This window comes from Notothenia rossii, assembly GCF_949606895.1.
Source record: "Notothenia rossii genome assembly, chromosome: 1".
Classification (NCBI taxonomy): domain Eukaryota; kingdom Metazoa; phylum Chordata; class Actinopteri; order Perciformes; family Nototheniidae; genus Notothenia; species Notothenia rossii.
Genome location: NC_136912.1, coordinates 73,397,861 through 73,416,914, shown reverse-complemented (window position 1 = coordinate 73,416,914; position 19,054 = coordinate 73,397,861).

The window sequence follows — 19,054 nt, the reverse complement described above, 5'->3', positions numbered from 1 at the left end:
ACGTTACTATATTATCAATGCTACTTTAGTTATAGCCTGATATATGATAGCTAACTTCACAATGTAGTGATGTGACGTTAGCTAATATTCTGTAGCTAACGCCGGTCATTCACCAAGATAGCTGCCCAGTTCTAGCATTGGGATCCATGTTTATTAAAAGGTAACACCGGCCGCTCTCCCCCTTGTTTCCCCCATGTTACGTCACACGCGGGAGGTCACGTGCCGAGGCTTTTTTATGCAGAACTGAACATTTCTTACAAAAACGACGCTAGATGTCACTGTAGTGTATATTTCTGTATATTTTTGGGAAAATCTATTGTATTCATCATTTTCCTACACATTTCCAGTCCACCTATCCAATAGTGAAGAATTCACACCTAATTATTTAAGTGGCTTTGTGGGTCAGGTATTTTCTTTACAAGTCGCAAATCTGAACACCTGATCAACTCTTCTAAACAACCTCTTCAATCCACCTCAAATAGAGCCGCATTATCAGTCACATATGAGAGAAAACTAAATGTTTAAACTTTAAACGCATCTTTGTTATACATATAATCTGGTTGGCACCCAACAAAGGTTTTTGGTTTCGTTTCTGTGTTTGCACAAGCTGCAACTGTAAATGTTTCATTCAATAAACACACAACTATCTGCACTACATTCATTTATCCAGAAACATGCATGCTTGTTTAATTATTGAAAAGATATTTGAAAGCTAGTCCTGCGGTAAGAGGGTTATGTTTTTATTACCCACGACAGCCAAATATATGTCAGATAAGTTCAGATCTTTTTAGTAATGTGAATGGTCTCGTGCCAGTTCATTTGTCAAAAATACCAAAACAGTGCTAAGCGCATCGAACTAAGATTACAATGCATCAGTTCAGCAAATGCTCCAAGGATGAATGTAAGCCAAAGTTATTGCAATAAATTAATGATTACATTTTTTATGTAAAAACATATATATCTTTTGTCATGAGCCAATATTTCCTGGAGCAGCAATCTTTTTTTTTGCTTTGTAAAGGATCAATTTCAAATAAGTGAATAAATACACATTTTCATTTGACGTCTTTTTTGTGGAATGTTGAAACGTATGAAGCAATAGTTTCCTCAGTAAAAGGTGCGCCAGGATTTATTCCAACAAATAGGCGACGCTCACAGGGTCACCGCTGGCTACGTCCATGTCCATACTATTCTCAGCACTTCTATGTTGGGATGCCATTTTCTGGTTTGGAAACATGGCTTTGCTATACATGGGAAAATAACTTGGGAGTGCTGTTTTTGTTCAAGTAATACAGCACAACCCCTGGATACTAGAGGTGGAGACTAGAAATTCAAGATGGTAGTCCATGGTTCTTCTTCGCATCGAAGTGTCACTGGCACACAACGTTCGACTTAGCTTTCTCGATCCTCATAGCAAGCACTGAGTTATAAAGTTGGTGAAACATATTCCCTTTAAGCCTAAATAACCCAGAGCTAAAACGGACTTATGCCATTTGATAGTAATGAATACAATACAATATCAGACACGTTTATTTCATCTTCCCTGACCATTAATTCTCTTTTCTATGCGTGTCTGTGCACAAACTTACATGTGTCCTGTTTCGGGGGATTTGACTAGAAAGCGTATCGTGATCGACAATAGAGAAGCTTTAATTCACGCCTGGTCTCTTTTAACCTCTTCTTTACAGCTTAAACATAATGGTTGCCGTAGATTTCACTCCCCTAAATCCATATTTAATATCATAAATATTTTCAGGGGTGACAGTGCAGACAAAAATAAAATATCTCACGTACAGTGGATGAATTACCATACCTGACATTTTCCTTGAAAGTTGCTTTGCAAGCTGAAAATCTCCCTGTTGTGGCTCAAATTGCAGATGTAGCCTGAAAGAATATAGAAATAAATGTAAATCTCTCTCTCTCTCTCTCTTCCTCCCTCCCTCCCTCCCCCCGCCTGAGGAAGCTCTATCTGTCCTTTGATTCCGGGGTGAGACGGTTGCATTTCAGCGCGGCAGCTAAAATTGCAGCGGTTGACTAAATATGTATGTGCAGCCGCGACATTAAAGACGGAGACATAATTGAAGAACATAACTACAGGACATCCCAGAATAAGGTGGGGGTGATGGTTGTCGCGGTGACGAATCGGTCACGAGATGGGGTTGGGGGAAGTCCTGCTCCTCTTTCTGTCCCCTGAATGTCTGACGCCCCGTAATTTACGTGTCACTTTGCTTTCATCATTCTCTCTGCTAGAAAGCGTCACATCACACATATAAAGCAGATATGTCTATAGAAAAGTGAAATTCCATCAAGAATTACGTGAGTATTTGGGTTTATATAGTTATATACAAATCTAGTGATGCACCAATGTAAAATGTCTTAGTTGATGTTGCTAACGATGTTCAGAATACCAATTTAGCCTTTGGTGCATGTCGACGTATGTTGCCAATATGCCGGTAGTAGTAAATATGGCTAACATTGGCCGATTGTCGATGTCTAGTTGATGCATCGGTGCATCCCTAGAAAAAACTTAGAAAAACTGTAGAAAAAGTGAAATACGGGTGTGTGGACATTCATATAGAAATGTGGCCTTTTATTCATGTCATTCATTGTCTTATCATGCAATAAAATAGAAAAGGGACATTTGACTGAAATTATAAATGTTACATTTGACCGTTGGGAGTTTTAAATAAAGGTGATGCACTTTAGAGAGTAGCACACCTGGCAACAAGAGACCAACATGTGTGATTGAGGAGTATACTGTATCTTTCCATGTAATCCATATTGTTAAATGAAATGCTGATGAACTTCTGGAAAATTGAGCCAAGGACATTGCACCAGCTTGTAGTCGTCAGATGCATTTGTTGATGGGATGACTTCTATAGACATTTAGCACGACACATGAACACATCCACATGCAAAATCATTCATACACACAGACTTCAAATATAAATTACAAAAAATTTAGTTGAATTTGCACAGTATGCATTTCTATTTCCTTTAAGAATGCAAAGATTAATAGATTTGTGAACTTGAAAATCGCTGTTTGGTGAAAAGGACGCTTACCTGTTGTGTAATGCTTCTGGCAAAATCCAGGGTCTTCCCACTCTATTACCCATCCCATCTGAACCCTACAGAAATCATACTTATAGACAGGAGTAGCTACCAAAAAATTCAAATAAAAACAAGGTCGGTAAGTATTAAATCTGGAAGGGCAGTCATTTGAGCTGGCTACATTGGAAGATGATGATGCTTAAAGATAGCTGTGTGAGCCAGACAGAGACCATGGTCATTACTTCTTTATTAGTGTGAGAGCGTATGGAAGGATCATGTGAAAACAATGCTGAAGAGTGGCTCGAGCAGTTCTGATTGTGTGGTCGGTTTGAGAGTTGATGAGGCTTACAGTATGGTAATGATGGGTTGAGACATTCACAATCAGTGATGACAGCAATAATATAATGGGTCCTTACTTCACCTCAGAGTAGATAATGCCAGCCTACTAAACTATACTGTAGATCAGCTGTAATCAGTGACAGCGTTAACCTGGATGGGCGGGTCACGTGTTGAACCATGTGACTACACATGCTCCATGGAAACTATAACAATGAAGGTTAAAGTTTATTCAACTTCCATCTCGACTTAAGAGCAAAACTGTAGATCTGTGCGGCTGCTGTGTCACCTCTTACTGTATTTTAAATCAGCAGAGTTATATTTACCATATGACAAATTGATCTAAAGTTATCTAGTGTTGCTGTGCCTGTATCATTGTAAGGGTTTGTCCAGGCAAAAGTGTGGTTGCAGAAAAAAACCAAAATTAAAATCCTTAACAAATACATGCACTTATCTTTGTGCTTGAATGAATTCACTTAAAAAACAAGCTACTGCAGCTAGCAGCTAACGTTTGTACAAAGAAATGATACATTAATCATCTCAAGTCATATTTCAGGCCAAAATAAAGCAAATATCAGAAATAAAGTACTGTAAAGAAATTGATTGTATTGCACAAGTGGTTTGAAAAGTTTTGATATACAATTAAATATTTTTGTAAGACGATTCTGGGCTGCCATTGTAACGGCAGAAAATTCAAATTGACTACACAAAACAGCGAGCAAAAAACTTCTCAAGGGCACTTTCGAAGCGAACGGGGGAAGATTTATCAAAATAAAATAAAAAAATCTTTTGGTGAGGTAAAACTAAATAAAAAAAGCTCCAATGAAAAGGAAAACTGGAGAACTTCAAAATGTAATTATAACTTTTACCTGATATTTAACTTTAATAGATTAATACATTTTAAATACTTTCAAAGGGCTGCAGGAACTGAATGTTGAACTACTGTACACGGAGCATATTTCAGCATCTCACACACACACACACACACACACACACACACACACACACACACACACACACACACACACACACACACACACACACACACACACACACACACACACACACACACACACACACACACACACACACACACACACACACACACACACACACACACACACACACACACACCAGTTGGAGAACAGGAAGGGCCCCCAGCCGTGACTAACACATGATGCTACCAGCCACTGCCAGGACCCATCTGTGTCTGTGTGTGTGTGTGTGTGTGTGTGTGTGTGTGTGTGTGTGTGTGTGTGTGTGTGTGTGTGTGTGTATCATCAATTAATAAACATATCTGACAAGTGCATATGCAAGCACCCGAGGGCATCATCATGTTTGCAAACAGCTCCCCCTTTCCCCCCTTCACACACTCTCCCGCCATTTACGCACACATCAAGCACACACACACACACACACACACACACACACACACACACACACACACACACACACACACACACACACACACACACACACACACACACACACACACACACACACACACACACACACACACACACACTCCCTGAGGAGTAGCGATTGTTTAATGATTCAATTAGCTGTGTGGCGTGCTGAGAGCTAGAGGCAAGATGGAGTGATAATTGATAAACATGTTTAATCCTGAGAGAGAGATAGACAGAGAGGAGGGGTAGACACACACATACATACACACACACACACACACACACACACACACACACACACACACACACACACACACACACACACACACACACACATCAGTGTAATATTATGTATGTAAGTAATATTTGGTTGTCCTAATCCACCTGTTTATTTTTTATAAAAGTCCATAAAAACAAACTGGTGGATGCATCAAACTTCAAAAAGGCTTGTGTGAAAAGTTGACATATCAGGAGAGAGAACATGCAATAAAGGCTGTTAGAAATGGATAAAACAGACTACTTACATGCAACTTGCCTTTAAGCCATGCTTTAATCTCTATGAGCATACAATGCATGGATGCAGAATTAATAAGATGTTGGAGTCGGAAGCAATCTGGTTTCTGTTTGGAGTCCGATTGCTATTGACAAATCACGTTTGAGTAGGATTTGGCAGAATACAGGTCAACAATCTGTGTGGAGAGCAAAAGAGGTGAAAAATTGGCCAAATGAACTGGCTACATTTGAAACAATCCCCTCATAGACATTGTGTCTCAACTCCAACTTCATTAAGTTCATTGAAGATTTAGTTGTGCATGGAAAGTACATTTTTAATATCTTCCTTTAAACCTAAAATATTTTTCCTGTCTGATGTGTAATACATATCATTGTAAGAGCAATGACTTAGTTTTTCTACAATTACAACTATCATGAGGCTTAGACAGTGCTTGTATGTTCATTGTTGCATTGATACAATGGAGACTAAATAAGTCACTTGATTGTAGGTGATTGTAATTTTTGTAGTTGATAATCAATGAATCTCAGTGGTAATACTTATTCAAATCTACGCAAATGAATCAGCCACTATGCGCTGTGTCCTTCATACTTTATAGTTAAAACTTAAATATAGTTTGGCACCCACAATTCGACTACAAAATAAAATATTGTCAATAGTTTATTTTGTAAATGTAATTGCTGTTACACTGTTTACCGAAAGGTTGTTTTGTTTACTGAGGCTTTTTTGTTTACTTCTTTCCATTCACGTTGGCTGCGAGACCGGATTTCAGCGCCATGTGCAGAGAGAGTTTAAACAGCTGCTCTGTGCATATGTTTGCCTGTGTCTACATGTATCCCTGTGTGTGTGTGTGTGTGTGTGTGTGTGTGTGTGTGTGTGTGTGTGTGTGTGTGTGTGTGTGTTGTGTGTGTGTGTGTGTGTGTGTGTGTGTGTGTGTGTGTGTGTGTGTGTGTGTGTGTGTGTGTGTGTGGGGGGGGGGGGGGGCGTGTGTGTGTGTGTGTGTTTGGCAGGGAGTAAACATGGAAGGTTTGCAAGATCTTTTGTATAGATGAAAAACGTTGACTTCACCTTCCTGGTTGGTCTTTGGCTTAGGGATTATGGGTAGAGCTCGTCAGGTGACCTTGGGATCACAAAGATCATTGTCACATTTCAACCCCCCGTTTCATGTCTGGTTTGAAACCAAAAGTTATTTTACTGAAGATGTCATGTTACGTGATCATTACCTTATGTGACCATAACCTTGTGTTAGCCCAAACCATTATATTTTTGGATAACCCTAACTGCTACTTTATGTCATGTAACATCACATTCAGTATTGCATTTGCATGTGTTCTTAACCTGTTAAACCCCGAGCCTGTTTTTCAGGTTTCAGGCTCGAAAATGACATTCCCAGAACAAATGACCATACTAACACGTTTTCTCACTTGGATGAAAATAATTATTTTAATTGGTGTTTAACCATATGCTTTTTGGAGTTCTAGGATAGATATAATATTAAATATGATTGGGCAGCTCCACAGTCAACAGTTGTTTGTAGCGGGGAGATATTTATTGAGTTGTGGTAACACTATATGAACTTATATTCAGATATTCAGTATATATACATCTATCTATGTGTGGTCTACAGATGCACACCAGTGTAGTGACAGGCCACTTGTTCAGCTGCTGCTAAAGCTGTTTGTGTTTCCTGAAGAATTTGGAGACCACATTTAATCTACTTGTGACCCAAATCAGGGTCCTGACCCAGATTATGAAACACACTGATGTCGCTGATTAAAGGCCAAATCCCAACATGTCAGTTACGGGACCCCGAGCCCCCGGTGCGGTGCCTGCCTTGAAGAGAGCCCACTGTTCAGATGGAGACACACTCACTTCACCCTATTAGCCCCCTCGTTTGTGTGTGAAGAAGAGAGAGAGAGAGAGAGAGAGAGAGAGAGAGAGAGAGAGAGAGAGAGAGAGAGAGAGAGAGAGAGTGTGTGTCCTGCTGGCCGGCGGAATTAAAAGGAGAGGTCTGTTTGAGAAGAGCCTTTGAAATGGACACACATGAACTTGCTCTCCGACACACACACTTACATACTCCTGTAGCACCCTTTATTGGCCATATAACCATCTGGCTGCCCTCCAGAGAGACGGACAGGAAGAGTGAGAAGAGGAAAAGAGGAGTGCAGTTGGTTTGTGTGTGGCACTTTTCTTTAACCCATGAATAGTGACGGAAGGCTGTGTGGTTGGCACAGGAGTTTTAGTTTGGTAAGTGGGTTCTAATTGGTACGCCATGTCTCCCAATCTTTCAAAACAGTGTTTTAATGTCAACTACTCACGTGTTTGTAAATGTATCTATGAAGTGAAAGTAATACCTGGAAAGTTTCAGTAGTTCACCACCGATAACAACGAGTGTTTAATGCTGACATAAGGCACACAATACCGAATAAAAGCACGGTCAAAGTCCACGAACTCCCTTTTCACTTTTCTTACATTAATTAGTAAAGGCATCGGTGTGACATATTTGGTATATTTAGAAAATTATGTCTAGCAGGATTTCAGATAAACGTAGCATAGTTTGCACACTTGACATTTTAGTCGTATAAAACTCTACTGACTGCTTTTTGCAGCAACATTTTAATCCAAAAGTCACATCAGATTCCAAACTAAATATATTTATGTCAATAACTAGTGGAAAGTATGATTCTAAAACAAGCTTTTAGTTCTTTGGTAAAAAAGAAAAAAGCTAAATCAAGCACATGTCTATGTGTTCAACGGAATTAATATGAATAAATGAGAAAATACCTACAAGGGAGATGAAATGGAAGGAACAGGAACACAAAGTAACCTTGAGAAGGCAAACACGAGAGAAGAGAAAGAAACTGGTAACAGTGTTAAGAGTGAGAGTCATGAAAGGGGGAGAAAAGACTAGATGCGAGAGACAGAGAGTGAGCAGAGGAATGGTTGTCTCTGTACATTCTTCAATCCTGTGTGCAATCACCACAGGGATACAGAAGCAATACAAGTTCAAATTGAGCTAATTGTTTCGATAAGAAAATCTGTAAATAATAATATTGACTGTTATGTCAGATGTTGTAGGGAATCTGGTTCAGGAAATATAGGATTAACTGCAGATCAAAATGAAAAACAATGCCATATTATTTTGTATAGGAATAGTGAATATACCTGAGAGACTTCAAAAAGCTTTTATGGTTGCTGTCTTGGTATAGAAGTGGAAAACTTAGCCTGGTTTAAACTATAGGCCTCCTATACTATTTAAATTAATTTGTATTTATGCAGGGAGTAATTTATGATTGCCTTATTCAGGATTGTTTGAATGTTTGTTTTGCACACACATATGTTAGTTAACAGAAGATGTGTGTTCTATGCGTGATGTACGGAGCCCCTAAAAGGGTTATGAAAAAGTATCTTGTGCGCAAGATATACTTTCTTATGGTTAGACACATCGAACTGCCCGATTATTAGTTTTATGAAGAAGATGTCCGGTCACCAGGGCAGTTCGATGTGTGTAGAGGTGTGTGTGTGTGTGTGTGTGTGTGTGTGTGTGTGTGTGTGTGTGTGTGTGTGTGTGTGTGTGTGTGTGTTAAAACGTAGCAGCCTCGATCTCTATTCAGCTGTTCTAATGAAGGTAAACACAGTAAAGGCGGTGTGTAAAAGACACAGCTCTCTGCGCGCAGATGGCAGATACTGTGTGAATCACGGACATGAATTCATAGATCAAGGCAGACTGGTTTACAGACTCTCCTGGTTTGTCAATCTGGTGCTTAAACAAATAGCTCTACACCCCTGGCCGAAATGTCCCTAAAATGAAGTCTTTGTTTGAAATATATCTCAAATAATGTATGCACTGCCATTTCCCCACATAAAATAATAGTCTGCAATGTCACGGTTGTCTCCTCTGCACTCCACTTCCTACTTGGCGCACCGGAAAGTATATCGTGCACACAAGATACTTTTTTTTTTTTTCATTAACCTTTAGGGGCTCCGTAGTGATGCAATACGAGTACTTATTTCTTTGAGGTAAAGATATTCCAGTTTTAGTATATTATGATGATTATCAGGATAACAATATGAGCACCTATTATTTTGTCTGCACCAAATTAAAGTTTTAATATTGTCCAATATTTAGTTGTGACTTAATATTTAAGTAAGAGATTCATGACCATATTTGTTTTAAGAAAATATATACTTCTTTGATGTCAATATTTTATACATTTTAAGCCGCACATTTTTCTGAAGATAGTAGTATTTTTGAATGACTCTTCATTGTTACATTTTGGGAATGCAAGAGACAGTGAAACAGGTGGAAAAAGAGCAAAAAAGACACCCAGGACAGGATGTCAGTCTGAACAAGAAACAGAATCAAACTATCCCGGCTCCATCACCAGCCCCCTGTCTCTCATAATTGCAGCATCTCCAAAACAACCAAAACGAACCAAATCAGGCCTAATGTATTTCTCTGTCACAGCTGCCTGGCGGGAGCCAAATGGCTGCTCCCAGAGAGAAGTGTCTTTCTGAAAAACACCACTGGTAAATATGCCTCTCTGCATGGCAGACAGCAGTGTGGGCACTCCCCCTCTCTCATCTCTCCTCTCACTTTCTCTCTTTCACTTTCCACCCATTTATTTCCAAGGTAAAGAGAGAATGTGGATGGGGAAGCTCAGATATTCTCTCTCACTTCCTCCTCTTCTCTCTTCTTATTGCTTTTCCTTTTATTCAGCTTGGCATTTTTGCAGATATTCACTTTAACTTACACATGGCAAGAGTATTTTTTTATGCATGTCTTTAATTCTTTAAATAATCTTAAACATGATAGAAATTGCTTATTTACTTTAACATTTGATTGGGGCAAATTATTTGTGTTTAAATGGGATGTTTCTTGGCATTTAGTGTATAACACACAGACTGACAGAAATGTAGGCATTTAGATTCCTGGCACCATCATGATTACAAATAATGTTTCTTCCTACCTTGGTGACTTGGTATTAGGGATGCCAGAAACTGAACATGATCAAATTCGAAAATCGGACAGCCCTGGCGAATATTAATCGATTATGCGCTGTTGGCTTCCTCCAAGTTTACAGTAAAACAAACTGGTGGTGTGACCAATGGCCATTTACAATTATTAATATTATTACTATTATTAGCATTAGTCTATATTGTGGTTGAAACTAAGCCAGGAAAAAAAAAAAAAACATAAATAATAATAAAAAAATATATAAATAGAATCGAATTAAAAAAAAAAAAATTCGATTATGGAGTCTGTAACGAATATTCGAAAAATCGAATAATCGCTGGCATCCCTACTTGGTATAATCGCTGCATAGTCTTGCTTCTTTCACTATAAAAGGTGTGAAAGCTAGACATTTTATACTACTCCGGGCAGAGGAAAACACTTACGGTATATATCTGCTGGTTTATTGCAAAACAACATGCTCAACTTTAAGTAAACATATCCAGTTGCCTTTGTGGTCAAGGGCATACATTCTCGGGATGATCCAATTTTCATATGAAAACTCAATCCGTGAACACACTTATCACTTAAATCAATGCAGAAATGATAGGTGTGTGCAGACATTGAGTTGGATATTTGTATAATTGCATATGTAGAGTTGAAACGTCAGCTGACAGTCACAGTGTATCTGTAATAAGAGAATTCAGTTAAATGGTGTTCCTCCCCTCTGTTTTCTGTGCCTTCACAAAATAATTTGTTTCACTAACCGACACCTGCCCATCGAATCATGTGTTATGTGAAACAAGGGCCACTTTTCAGAAGAGTTCACAGAAGATGTTGTAATTGTGTGAATTTTAAGATTGAATCCTTTTTGACAGCGAGTCCACAAAAAAAACTATTCAAGGACAACAATCACTTAAATCTGATGATGATTTTCGAGGGTAAAAGTGTGTATCTGTGTTAAAAGTACTCACACTTTCTTCTGCATTGACTTAAACACATGTCCTTTATGAACGCAAATGTATATACAATTATTTTAAAAAGGATCATAAACTTGTACATTTCTAGATTTGGTACCTTCAACCTGCTTTTCACAGCCGAGAATGAAAAATCCCCTTCCTAATAACACCCATATGTTTTTTATATGATTGTGTGTATGCGTGTGTGTGTTTGAAGGCAGGTTGTATGTCATGGGAAGGGATTAACCGTATTTTAATGAGGGATTAATGTTTATGTTCACAGGCTGACACGGGCAGGCATGTACTAAACACAACCAATGACAGGTCTCTCACACACACAAAAACACACTCACACACAGACATGTGCACACACACACACACACACACACACACACACACACACACACACACACACACACACACACACACACACACACACACACACACACACACACACACACACACACACACACACACACACACACACACACACACACACACACACACACACACACACACACACACACAGGCAGACATACAGAGGGACAAACAGATCAGTGTGTTTTAATGACATGACTAAAGCTTATTAGGGGGTTAGCGGATGTTAGCCAGTCACTCAGACACAGAGATGTGTCGTATGAATGTGAATGTGAAGCTAATCTAATTACAGAAATATGAAACAGAATTCACTGTCCCCTCCTTGTACTGCGAGTACATCAGCTCTCCAACTCATTATAAAGACTTGTATTTCCAGAAGATGTTCTGTTTCTCTTAGACCACTTTTAGTAAGCATATCAATAAACTACTTTGTTATATTACACAGTGTCTTTTGTCGTAGTACAGTCTACATAATTTCATCTTTCATTTCTTTTGTTGGACATTCTTCTGATGTTGGTACATTTTCTGTATGTGTCTTATTACCTTTGTCGTCCTTCTAATGCTAATAGTGCATCCAATGTATTTTGATGTTATGTATCCTGATTTGAATGTTCGATTCTGACCATTATGTGTGATGACAGTCAAGATAACCCCAGTTATCATGGTCAAATTCTTGTATTATTTTGAACACTGAACACATACTTATAGTGCAAGATAATACCAAAAGGCACCAACTTTTGAATTGTTGATAAATAATATCAACATTTTCAAGGTGCAACATTACATTTAATTCCAATATCCTGTCACTGATTGGTTTTACTGCGTTTGTCCTGTAGTGATCTGCTTTCCTGTGATATGTTATACATGTGGAATAATTGTGCATGCTCTCAATGAGCATTTCCCCCCCCCCCAATGGTTTCCTGCATAATTTTCCTCTACCTTTTTCCTTTTTGCCATAGTCAGACATTAGAACAAGTTGAAGCACTTTCTACTGTAATTCACTCACAACATATATATATATATATATATATATATATATATATATATATATATATATATATATATATACGTATATATGTACCTTAAGGCAAGAAAACGTTTCATCTAGTATGTGTCTTACCCTTGTTTTTGAACAAAAAGAGTGATCACCATCAATGTTTACACATGGTAACCATGGGAATTCCTGTCATCATTATCTTCCACATGACATAACCATGGCACAGATTCACCCAGCCTTCTTAACAATGTGTGCCTTTGTAGCAGAAGACATTATTGTGGAGGAAAACACCTGTTAGATGTCTGTCTTTTTAAAGCAAATGTTTAAGTTAAGTAGAGCCACTGTTTGTGTGTTATTACTTTAAAACTGTCTGCACCCTGACCAGGTAAGTGAGTGTGAGCCACGCCTTGGATCAACCTCCTAATGCCTATCACTCTCTCGCTCTGCAAACCGCTTCCCTGCATGCAAGAGCCAACCTGCCCCTCACACTTTGTTTTTCTCAGTGTTTGCGTGTGTGTGTGTGTGTGTGTGTGTGTGTGTGTGTGTGTGTGTGTGTGTGTGTGTGTGTGTGTGTGTGTGTCTGTGTGTGTGTTTGCTTGTGTGTGTGTGTGTGTGTGTGTGTGTGTGTGTGTGTGTGTGTGTGTGTGTGTGTGTTTGCTTGTGTGTGTGTGTGTGTGTGTGTGTGTGTGTGTGTGTGTGTGTTTGCTTGTGTGTGTGTGTGTGTGTGTGTGTGTGTGTGTGAGAGACAGAGATGCAGGGTTAGGGCGTTGCTCCCGCTAGTTTACTCTCACAGAGCAAACAAATCTCTGATGTGTTTTTCTAACCCTGATAGCGGCGGCTGACACCATGTCAACAAATATATTTCTTCTTCTTCTTCTCCTCCTCCTCCCCCCTTCTTCTCTTTCTTCTCCATCCGTCTATTCTCTCCCTCTCACTGTTTTTGTCTTTCATAAACATCTTTCACTTTCAACATGCTTTTGTCTATGTTCAGATCTTGCAGTTCCTCCCTGAGCTCTCTCTTCCTCTTGTGTTCATGCCGACTGCGATCCTCCCTTCTCTTTTATTCTTTTGAGCAGGCAGAGAAAGCTAACCACAGAGAGGTTGTATTAAAAGGAAATGACTGAGCCCAGCTTTACACAACTGTTTGGTGATCGCTGTTGCCAATTTGTATCTGTAAGTCTCTGAGGATCCTGTTTGTGTGTTTGTTTGAGCCCGGCCAGGTGTGCTGGGTGCGAGCCAAGGCAGAGATTAAAACCTCAAATCCCATTTCCTATTATATATATATTGCAGTTATAATAGTTTGCTTTGAAGTCATTTTTCTTCCACTTGAAATCAAAGTTTAGTTTGTACAGTCATTCAAGTGCTGAGTATCGATGCCCTAGGGTTTCCTGAAAACCTTTCAAAACAAGTGTTACACTCTGTGTGTTACATCTAAACAACCATCACAGTTAGATTGTAATGTCAAAATAAGGCTCCAACTAATGATTTGTCCTGCATTTTAAATTAATTTGATGATTATTTTCTTTACTATTTAAAGAATTGTTTACTTAATTAAACATAAAACCTTTTTTTTGTATTAAAAGTTAAAATAAAGTAAATGCAAGTTAATGTATCAAAATGTCTTGTTTGACTAACTTTCCAGAACCAGCATATATTATAATATGATTTAAATAAGGAAACAATCCAAAATACCATAAAAATAAAGTTTTCTTTTACAATTATTTTAAAGATTAATATTTCTATACAGCTATTCTATGTATAACTCTTTGTATTGCATTACATCTGATATTCAAATGTAATTAAAAACAATATATAACTTATTTATCCACTTAAAGGTGTTTTTTTCTATCATGTCAAACATACAGCTGGTGTATATTTTGGATGACAACACTAATGATTTGTTTGGGAACTGACCAGTTTCGGAGACACTACTTTAAATCCCACCACTGTTTTATGTTAACATTAAAACTATAATTGTGTTTACGTTGTTGGACCACAGATAGACAGTTTAAATCCTAAACTGAAATTAAACGCGGATCTCTTTTTTTCCCACAAAGTTGGCTCTATCCTGAAACGCCCGCCCCGCTCTTAAGGCTGGTTGAAACCCTAAATAGTGGTATGTTAAAACCTTGTTTAACTGTTATGAGTTCTGAATCATACCCTCACTTCGGCACACATGCATGCACACACTCGCACACACACACTGGGGTGTTTTGACTGGTATGTCAGAGTTAAGAGATCAGTGCAGACCACCCCAGAAGAAGGGAAATGAAAGGAAAGGATTTAAAATTAGTAGGTTAAAGAGAACGTTTTATTCTTACATTTCAGCGCACAACATTGCAGACCGTCCTAAAAAGATTTTCATTTTTTTATTTGGTGTGTTTTTTGAGAGACAAAGCAATAAAATAACTACTGGAAAATGTAAAGAAAGTCAAGGTCCTCCTCTTTCTGAAGCTCTGCTCAGTGATGAATACACCTGTGTTATTAAAATATTGGGTATTAGTGGGTAGAATGGGGTGAAGAGAAGTACAGAAAAGCAGCAATAAAAGCAATGAAGAATGTTCCGCGACCTTTCTACCCTGCAGCCAAAAGATGAATCAAACTGTTTTGAACTTTTTAAGCATTGTTCCCAGGCTTTAACTTCAGCCATGAACAGCAGGCGAAACATTAAAAGTGTAATCTGTGATCCAGACTTTTTTTAACTGCAGTAGAAAATATGAATAAAACAAAAAATAAATTCACAAAAAGGTTTAAAACAGTTACATTTTTCAGAGAACTTAGGGAAGTTAACTTTCAGAAACTTTTGTGTAAACAGCATGGGATGTAAGGTAAAGAGGGTGTTGTTTTCTCCTGAGCTTTGCTAAGCCTCGCTCCGTGTTTAGTCTCAGGGCAGAGACGCCCTCACTCTGGACAAATACTTTCCGGAAAACTTCCACCCCTCCCCAAAACCACTTCTATCACTGGCCCAGACAATACAAAGGGCTTGAAAAGGCTACACGCACGCACACACAAACACACACACACACACACACACACACACACACACACACACACACACACACACACACACACACACACACACACACACACACACATACACACACACACACACACGGACACAGGGGTGCATGTGTAGCCTGCTTTGAATTCATACAGGTAAAATGTGCAAATGCCACTAAATTGATTTTTTTCTTAAAGTAAGTGATACAAGGCTATGGTCAAGTTTGCCTTAGGTGGTTGTACGTTTGAAATAATTAAGATAATTAAGGCATTAAATAAACTAAATAAACATATTTTGTTAACCATCGACATGGTGTGTCTCCTCTTTGTTGTGGCCTTTTGAGCCGGGTCATAACACACCTGATAATCCGACATGATTTTAACTGCTCACAATTGGATATTTTTAGATGTCTTTGCCATGATGGCTAAGGATAGATAACTAAATCCGTCAGATAAAAGTAAATAGTCCCCTCTGAGCGAGTAAGTTAAGAAAAGTTCAGTACCTTAAAGTTAGAACATTGTATTTTATTACTTTCACTCTCTAACACACATGATGAAAAATCTGCCTGGAATGTGTTTACTTGCCTTTAGAAATCAACTTAATGACCAAGGTAAACATTACACACACACAGACACACACACACTTACAAACCAGACCGTTAGGAATGAGCCCGGTCCACTGCAGTGTGTTGACAGTGAGTCCGGTGACAGACGAGGCTCTGTGTCGACATCCATCTCGACTGACAGCCACGACTGACAACTGAACCCATGTATCAAACCTGTTAGTCTCTTCAGGTGAATTAATCATAAAACTCAAGATGTTCTCTGGTCACACTACCTGCTCCCATTTTAGCTGGCTGTTTCACACATAAACTGTTTTTAAATTGTCTGGACCAAATTGAGTTAGGACAAAGGATCTCAGAACAGATGACAAAACAAGGTGTAAAAGCACACAATGGGATTCTGTTTAAAAAAATTAAACAGGGAGTGACAAACCTGTATTTTAAAACAAAGTAAAAACTTAAAAGGGAAGCGTATTATATCAGTACCATGGGAACCACATCGTTCAGCGGTGGGAGTGATAAACACAATAACCATATTCTTTGTGATTTTTCTAATTTTGCAGACCTTTTTAATCAACCCTGGTAGTTTGGCTCCTATGATTGTGCTCATTTCAATAATAATGTTACATCATTTTAGGATGGTTCCTAGCCTTTAGACTTATAAATAGAATGACAAATAAAGGAAAAAAGCTTCAGTGTAGCCAAGGTACTCTATTTAAAGAAGCGTTATACGTGCGCGTGCTTGATGCATCAGAATTTACAACAAAAAAGGTATCTCCCAAACAGCATCATTTTTCCACATTTGCTCCTAAAATTGGCCATCTCAAATCTATGCTCCAAAATACGTTTAATGGAATGATAACATTCAACATTCAAGCGGGAGAAGATGGATGGTTGGAATATTCAACTGGTAGGATTCATCAGGTACAACAAGCAATGCCTAAAATGTCTTACCATTTTAATTATTTTCAATAATTAACAAGATTAACTCCACAGGTGTGCTACTATACCCCATAGTGGTAAGTATTATTATTGAAAGATAAAATGATTAAAAAACACATGTCATCTTTAATTTCTGTTAAAATACCACCTTCACTTACAGGTACAAGTTTCCAGTTTGAAACAGGTGAACAGAAGCACAATGGGAGTGATTACAGGTGAACAGGCCTCTTGGCATGCTGGGTAATTTACATGTCATGATTAGGGTATCACTGTAACTAATAGGGGGACACTCAAGCCTGCAGTGTCACGTTTTTACATATATATATTACACACCCTGACAGAAGCTATTTCTTTCCGTGTCCTCTCCGAACCAGCAGTTCAGGTCTTGGTGGTGGATTCTGTGGCGGACGTGTTTTCTTTGTGAACAAAATCTGCGGATGTTATTTATTGTGGTTTCAAACTGCCATCGTGTGAACCACAACCCTGAAGATTGACAAATCTAGTAGAGTATTTCATTCATAAAACATTCTGTGTCAATCTAGCAAATTGTGTTATAGTTATATTGACAAATATACTAGTATCTATATTTTATACATCAGTATTTTGATCTGTTTTAATAGTTTGTGTCATAGGCTCTAGGAGTTGTTTTAATGCTTGTTGATTGTTTTGTGTGTACTCCCCCAGAACTGCAGATGGTACAGTAATGAGCTTTTAGCAATAATCAGGCATATAGCATCTCTTCTCTTTTTGACATTAATGTATTTTTATGCATGTCCCGTCTACAATAAAGACAAAAAGCTGCTTAAAATATATTTGAAAAAAACCATATCAATACAGCTCTTACATTAAAACATACTGTTGGTTTAAATTTGACAACAGTGTCAAGCATACTCTAAGCTTTGCATCTTATGAATGGGCGTCTGGGTGCCATGTGTAGCTTCCTGTTTTGAGTCTGAGAGCGATAACCTGAAGTGGTTTAACAACTTTGAGGAACCAACCTCGTATTTTGATGTCATTGTTGAACCTGAGGGAACTGTCACATTCAGGGCGGGTCAGGATTGGGCGTACCGAACCATGATTAAAGTCTAAAATTAGGCTGAGGGCAGGGAAAGTATCAAGTAAACCGCAACGTTTCTAAAAAACAATTAACGCTTCCTGTCTGGGTTTGGTGTAATATCATTTTGGATGAGTTGACCTGAATGGAATGCACAGTTAGCACAACGTTTTAAAGCCAGATTTAAATGGAATGCACTGTTAACTGAACGGATTAATAAAATATTTGACATGAATGGTCGGATGACTTAAAAGACAGGAAGAGAGTGACTCGTCTGGGAGATTCCTCAGCAGAGCGATCACACACGAAATGTGCACGCATGTTAGTGCACACACCCAAGTCCCCATCTCTCTCTCACACACACACACACACACACACACACACACACACACACACACACACACACACACACACACACCCCTGACTTCCTCCTGTTGTTGTGTGTGTTTTGTCAGTCTAATCTCTGGTCTAATCCGCACACTGCTGCCAGACAGACAGGCCCACCCAGGTGATTGAGCCTGAACTTAAGTTTAAGTGTGTGTGCGTGAGTGTTAAAGAGAGAGACACAGCTGGTGGATGTTTTCGGTCATGTGACCTAGATGACATTTGGATGGAGATGTGTTTAACATTGGAAACGTAGAGACACAAATGAACGCAACACAGCAATTAAGGCCAGTCCACTTGATAATTAAATGACAGAGTGAAGACACAACAGTGTGAAAGTGGCAACATCAATTCTGTAGATTCAATTCATTCCAATGAAATGGTCACAATAAGGGACTCACTAACAGGGCATAAAGTAAATACATGTAGTCAGGCTCAACCTAGGTGAACTGGCTTGAACTGGAACTGGTGGCTTTAACCAAATCATATTTCCAAATTGGATTTTGCTTTTCAAAGAAAGAT